We start from the raw sequence: 7,986 nt of genomic DNA on the forward strand, positions 1-7,986 counted from the left end.
ATATATATATATATATGTGTTTTGATTGTCATCAGCATAAAATTATAAAAGTTATGAAGGTATTGTTTAGTTTTAAAATATTAATATTTTTTTTCCCAGTTTGAAGAAATATTCAGATAATATTCCATGAGATCTATAAGAGCCTTTTTATGAAGTGAAATCCTTAAAAATTGCTCGACAGACTATTTAAAGTTTTGTACGTAAAGTATTTATGTGTAACCCTCTCTAATTGGTTTTTACTCATAAAATGATAAATAGTTTACTTTCATTATAATACTTTAAGAATTTTGTAAAACATTAATAGGAATCAACTTTGCGCAATCTTGTTAAATTTTTGTTTAAGCAAGAAAAATAACCAATTTTATCGAAACCAAAAATTTAATAGGAATTAAAAATAAAATTGTAAGTGGAGTTGCAAAGGTAACTAAGAAAAATGATTAGGTTTAAATTTTATCCCAATGGAAGTTTATGACAAAAAATCTGTGTTAATTCAATACATTATGTTATTTCATCCATTTAAAGCAGTTAACTTCTGTTTAAAGCTGAATTTAAGAATACATATAATTAAGTGCATGTACATACAATTCAGATAATTTAGGATTATCACCTCTAAATTAGGATAAATTATCCGAAAAAAGCAATTAACAGGTATTTGTATATTTATTCAAAATCACATTTTTACTTCCGCAGAAACTTTATACTCACAATTCTTGCCAAAATGCAATCACAAAACCTTTTTATACGTTATAGTTAATGAAAAGTCCTTTTGTCCTTAAAATTGCCATATTAAAATAATGCTGTGTTCAAAAACGCTAACATCATTGTAGATAAGCTTATTAAATTTAATAAACCCTCTCGTGAAGAGCATGTAAAAACTTTATTATCCAAATTGCATTTTGTTAAATAATTGTGACTTTTGGTGAACCCTATATTTTTAGTTACATGTATATTTATGGCATACCTTAAAAAATTATTATATCCCCCCAAAAAATTATAAATAGTAGAAAAAGCTGCCAACCTTCAAAACTCTTATACAAAAAAGTATTTAACAAGTTGCTTTGTGATGAGAAAAAAAAGCTAGTAAATTTCTTTTGTAATAAGCAAAAGTCAAGATAAAGGACTAAAAAATGCAATGCTACCTAGAAATGCCGACCTCGTATTTAAGTTTTAGAACAAATAGTCCAAGGACATAATTTCTATCTATATCTATCTATACATAAAATATATGCCATCTTAATTTTTGTTTTAAATTTAAGTTCCACTTCCATAATAACTTCGTAGTTTGATGTTAACAACTGTCTAAAGAATTTATACAATGTTTGCATGATCAGTTTAAATTAATTTACAATTGTTTTTACGATATATAAGCGAGCATAAGTCTGCTTAAATAGAGGATTAAGTTAAGACGCTTATTGAAGTTATAGGTCGGTCCTTATTCTTCAGGAAAAAAATTTCAAAAACTCCTCAAAAGAAAACCTTTAATAAATAATATCCGTACCACAAACGAATGGCTTCCTGCAATTAAAAGACCTTTAATAAAGATTCAACTAAAAACAACCCAAATGCTCAAAGTGTTGGAAGTCCTTAATTAATCTAAATTTAAATAACTTATTTGTTAATTTTAAAATATCTATTTATTTGAATATGCTTTTATACTAGTCAACGAAGTAAATGTTTATTTGCAATCAGTAATAAGCAAGGATTTAATTTATTTATATAAAATAGGTATCATGAAAGTACTTTAACTTAAATACGCGTTTTAACTAAAATCTTTAATTAAACAGATTTATGCTCGTTCATAAATCGTAAAAACAATTATAAATAAATTTAAACTGATAATGCAGGAAACTGTTTAAATTCCTTAGACGGTTGCCAACATCAAACCCTGAAGTTATTATAGAGTAGAACTTGTTGTAGTTCATTGAACTACACAATGGGCTACTAGCGACGGTCTGGGAAACATCCCTGAGGATGATCTGAAGACATGTCATCACAAATTTTATCCTCTGCAGAGGGGATGGCACCCCCGCTTCGGTAGCCAGAGTAGAACTTAAATTTAAAGCAAAAATCAAGGTACGAGTAGCAAGTATTTTTCGCAGCTGATCCACAGAAATTTATTATTTCAGGGATTTGTTGTCCTAAAACTTCTGGAACTGTTCTAAAACTGTTGACATTTCTGGAAAATATTACTTTTTTAGTTCTTCATATTAACTTTTGTTTATTATAAGAGAAATTTAACTTACGTTTTTCTTATTTCAAAGCAACTTGTGTGATTTTCATTTATTAATATTACTTTTTGAGGTTTGTGAAGATTTTTCTACTTTGTCAAAAAAGTTTTTTTCGGATATTATAAGATGTTTATATATATTTCAAGATAACCGAGACAACTAACATTAACTTAACTAAAACCAAATGAACAAAAATGTAAGTTTTTTTAATAGCTTTTTTAATGATTTAAAAGAAAATAAAACATAAAAAAAAAATCACTCAAAAACAGTGACCCTCCACTGTAAAACTTTTTTCCGGAAAATAAAAGTCACTTTCCGGTGAAACCTTTGTTTTCCAACAACGCATTCAATCTTTTTTACTTCAAATCTCTCCCATTAAATACAATGGCCCAGTTTCTCGATTTGGAGATTTTGATTGTCAAGATAATCGAATGAAAAAAAATAAAGCCCCCCCATATTCCGTAAGGCCTTTCTTTGTCGAAGACTTAATCGGCAGCGAGCGGTACTGTAGTGGTACCCAAAGTATTTTCCCGCTTTGTACAAAGTTTCCACTTTGTCTTGCTCTCTCAATCTCGTTTGGATATCTCTCCTCTTAGAAGGAAACTGAATGATTGAAGACGCCCGCGAGAGAACGTAAACCATACACTTTTTTTATGCTTGAAAACACAGATATTTTTTTTTTTATCTCTCTTTTCCTTCGCCTTGAGGATGGTAAAGGATGGAAGAAACTGGAAACTTTTCCTCCGTGATGGGGGGATAGGGGAGGCGCCTAATCGGCTTGTTGTCCTACCGCAGAGGTTCTACTAACATGGAATCCCGTTTTGGCAAGAAGATATCCTGTTATCCGGGGATTGGGAATCCTCTCGAATGAGGAGAAATCTTCTTCTTTTTGAATGCTAGTGGTGGGAAACGAGAAATAGGAACTCGAAGGTTGTTTTAAGGTTTTGTAAAATGGCAACAGCATGCACGTGGAATCCATTCGTTTTGGTTTTTATTATGATCGCCATTTTTTTTTCTTATTAGGGATATGGGGCGGGTATGGTGATATCATTTTCCTGTCTTATTTTTTTTTCCGATGAAAGTAAAAAGTGAAATAGAAGGGGAAACATTTTCTTCGTATCAAAAGGAAGAAAATCGAGTAAAGGTAAAAAAAAAAAAAATCATAATGCTGAAACGGTTTTGAGAAAAAATGTTATCCTGAATTTTATTTTAAATAGTAGATTCTTTTTTTTTAAAGTTCAGAGAAAGGTTAAACGTTAGTAAATAAGCTTACTTTAACTTTCGGTATAAAAGTTTTTAGAAAAAAAAATATTGTGTCTTTCATGTATATTATTTAATTATCGGTATAGTTAAATTTTATGGAACAAAAACATAAATATTAATGTTTTTAAACATGAAAAAAAATTATAAATTAGTTTGCAAGTTCAAAAATATAAATTTTGGAATTCGAAGCAACAGTAAAAAATAACAATTATAAAATGTAAAAATGTGGCACTTACATTTAATGGAATGATTGTATCTAATCATGTGGTTGTGCATGTTGTGTTAATGTTACAGTTTTAAATATTGGGTTTATTAAAATATTGAATAACTATTTGGATCAAATTTAATTGTATGCTTGCAAGCAACGTTACGTATGTGATGAACCTGATTGACTGAGCCACGTGACCACAATGCAGGTATCCAATTGCTTTTTCCAAATATACACGAATACGACTTAATGTTCTCTAACTAATACGCATATTTCCAATCCAATTTTTAGGTTTGTTTATTAAACAGATTCAGAATTAGATTCAAAACTTTATGCGCAGTTTCTAAGGGAACTGAATGTTAGAATTCATACCTAATTTTTTATTGATATTTTCCATTCGAAACTTTAAATTTTTAAACTTGAGATCTACTTTATTTTAGCTTAAAAAGTTAAATGTACGCTTCTGCCACCATACGGAATTAAAAGTTTCTGTTCATTCCAGAAGATATTTTTCAGCTTGACTAAATATTTAAAAAAATAAAACACTCGGATCACAATGATAATTTATTATCACCTCTAAATTGCGATTTTCAAACAACATATTCATGGCACCCACTAGTGGTTGTTATATGATTCAAAAATAACAGATAATACTAGATATTCCATAAGGACCACCTTCTATTTATATATTTAGAATCCTTATCAAAAAGGTCCCCTTATCAGTCCTTATCAAAAAGGTTGCTCAGGGGATAGAGCGTTCACCTCAGAGTGAGGGGACCCAGGTTTGAATCCCAGCTGTGGCTTGTTGAATTCTGTTTCCGGCTAGCACAGACCATAGTACTGACGTAAATATCCCCAGGGGTAGACGGAATTCCCTTGACGTCGGGCTAACCATGGAAGTTTTTCCCGAAGGCTAGTTTGCTCCAATGCTTGATTGCTTGATCCAGGAGTTTCCTTGTCTTCTGGGTTTAATTCGAAATTGCAAGGCTGCGGAATTGAGCAGTGATAGTAGAAAACTTAGAATTCGGTCGGCTGTTCAACTCTGGTTATAAAATAAAATAAAATGATCTTCTGTTCCGATCTTTGAAAAGAATATGTTACTTTAGTAACTATTAATTTTTTGATTGCTTTATAACATATCGTTAATAGAAATAAATGGACATTAAGGGGCATACGTTTGCTTCTTTGGCGGTTGTCAGATGATAAGCTGGAAACCCAAAGCGAGCATGTTAAAGATGGACTTTCGACGCAAACATCAATAAGACATCAGATAAGTCATTGTTCCCTTATTTCAGAGGGTCAGTATGATTAATGACCATAATCGAACCTTGTTATCTATTGAGATCTGGAACAGATCACAGAACAGAATTAAGTTCCAATTACAGCTTTTATTAAAGATGTCATCAGTTGCATTTCAAGCTGAAAATGTGACCCCAAACGTTAATTCGCAAGTTGCAACCTAGATTGGCGGGAATGTCAACAGGGTGAAATATTGATGATGTCGTGCAAATGAAATCTCCGGAAAATGGTCCCCCTTTCGAGTAATTAATTCTTACTCTCTGAAACGTTACAAATCTGACGCTCTGCTGTTAAACACTTTGAAGGAAATGGTGAGTTATGGCTTTGCGAAGAATAGACTGGCGAATTCAATTCAAATCATTATGAGGCCTCATGCTCTAGAAATTTATTTTGCCTATCATTCTTCAAACAAGCTTAGTTTTGTTGAATTAGGTCCATGCGTTGTAATAAAGAATATTGATAATTTTACCGAAACGATTATAATTGGCTCTGACACATTATAATAAATTGATATGTTCGATTAAGTTTTTCTTATCTTAGTTTAATATTAATTGCTGAAAGAAAGTAAATATTTATTTTAAATACCTGCAAGGTGTCCAGTAGTTATAAACCTTAATATATGTGCTAATATTTAAGCGAGGGAAAAAAAATGCTTTCAAAATCTGACGAATTCTATGGTGGAAGATGGAAGAATAAACACCTGTTTGATTAAGCAAGAGAACAGATTGAATTTGAATTACGATTATTTGAAATATCTTAATAAGTTTCGAACGGTAATCAAACAGGTTTTGATGTTTCTGCAAACTTCTTGAATAGAGGCTGGTGGAGGCGTGGTGGCTCAGGTGATAGAGAACTCACCTCCCAATGATTTGTTTCAGGTTCGAATCCCAGCGATGACTAGTCGTTACGAATTCCGCTCACGGGTTGCAAAGAGCGCATTGCTGACATAAAATATCCTCAGTGGTAGTTCCATCAAAATTTAAAGATAAATTTCTTTCAATACTTGATCCAGGGATGCTTTCGTTATCTGAACTGGGATCAAAATTACAAGGTTGTGGAGTTGAACATTGGTAATTGTAAACTCAAAATTATGTCGTCTGTTCAGCGACGGTTATTAAATATAAAATAAAACATCTTGAATGGAACTTTGTCAGATTTCTATATTTTTTTCTTTGCTTAAATATTTAGTTATCTTTAATATTAAGGATAATAATTTTTAATGCCCCTGTTAATATATAGAGCTCATTAATTTTAAAATCTATATAATTATAAAGTTGCTACAAATTTTTTATTTTTATTTCGGTGATTTTCCTCAAACGTAGGAACCTTGAAAAGCTGCTAAATCTCTTACACCACAAAGTTTTCGTTATTTTTTGTTAAACCTAACCGAGGGAAAATTTATTTTAGCAAACCTAGGATAGATTCAATAAATATGATTATATTATTAAATATATAAATTATGTAAGTAAGTTTAAAAAAAATAGCCTAATGCTTATATTAAGACACCTTTATTCCACTCTCAAAGAAAAAAAAAGCATTCCGCAAAAGCCTGTTATTGTGCCAAATGAATTCTTAAATGTTAAGACTGAACAGTTTCGTAATCAACGCCATGCTTTCGACAATGTCGACAACAATACGCACAAGCTACCTTTACTCCCCAGACAAACTGGTACTCATCGATCTGCAGCTAGGTGATATGAATTTCAAGCCTCACTAAAGAACAAACCCGTGTCCCATACAATGACAATTGTTTTTTAATCACAGAGCAATCATGGCTCTGTCTTTAACACGCAAAAGCATTACGTTCAATTGAACTGTCTTAGTCTTTTCGCGTATTTCATAATTCGGTAACAAAATTAATTTATTATCTTAAGTAGTTCCAGAGGTATGGTGAAGCAGCCGGAAAATGAAATTAGCTTTGAGGGACCCAAACTTTAGACCAATTTTCTGCCTAAATTACGTAATAGGACCATATTTTCAAAATTGCGACTATCCCTCATATTTAAAAGGCTTGGTTTCTTACAACAGGTTGGAGTTGCAAAACGTCAGTTTGAAGTGAACGCTAACCTCTGATTGGTCAATATGTGAGTTTGACAGCATACGTCATCGAACGCTCAGCTTGAAAGACAACTGCCGTTCAAATCAACTGCAGTTGGATTACAACGTGACGTTAATGAATGACAGAAGCAATGGCGGACCAGCTTCCGTCGAAACCAAATTCCGTCAAAAGAAGGCATGCTTATTCTGAGAATGTACATTTTAGCGCATGATTTCGTAATTTATAAAATTTGTCCACACACATTTCTTTAGTGGTGTAGTCCCTTGAATCGCTAAGATTGTATGACAATCCAACAAATGAATCAAAAGTTATTAAAGATGTTAGCTTTTTTTGTTTGGCACATAGTGCAATGTAAAAAAAAAATATACATATGAATGAAATTTATTAGAATCAAGTGGAAATTAGGCATCAGAAGGGTTAGGTGAAATTACAGTGCTTAAAAACGGAAAGTTTCAGTAAATATACAGAAAAATATTCACTGGAATATCAGTAATTTCACTGTGAAAAAGTAAGAAAAACACTGAAAATTACTTCCTGGCTCAGAAACCATCGACAAAAATAGGTTAAACCACTAAAACATATTTGGATATAGCAGAAACCTAATCATAAAATTTGGTTTTGAGCGGAAAAAAATATGAATTCTGAACAGATAAACCAGCTTTTATCACGTGGAATTGAATCTCGATCGCACTCGTAGTACGCGAAGACTCTACGCTGCAAAAAAGGATTTCTCTAAATGGAGCAAAAATGTATCAAAATAGCTCCAAACTTAATAATAGTCAAATTTGAGAACTACATGTATTGAAAATTTAAACAGGATATTCTAATTTTTCAGCAACATGCACAGTCTCAGCAGCATATATGGCAGTACTTTTACTTTCGTTACTTGTACCGCCGGTACAAGTAAAAAGTACGTACTTTTACTTGTA

This window comes from Parasteatoda tepidariorum, chromosome 8 (genome assembly GCF_043381705.1).
Source record: "Parasteatoda tepidariorum isolate YZ-2023 chromosome 8, CAS_Ptep_4.0, whole genome shotgun sequence".
Lineage (NCBI taxonomy): Eukaryota > Metazoa > Arthropoda > Arachnida > Araneae > Theridiidae > Parasteatoda > Parasteatoda tepidariorum.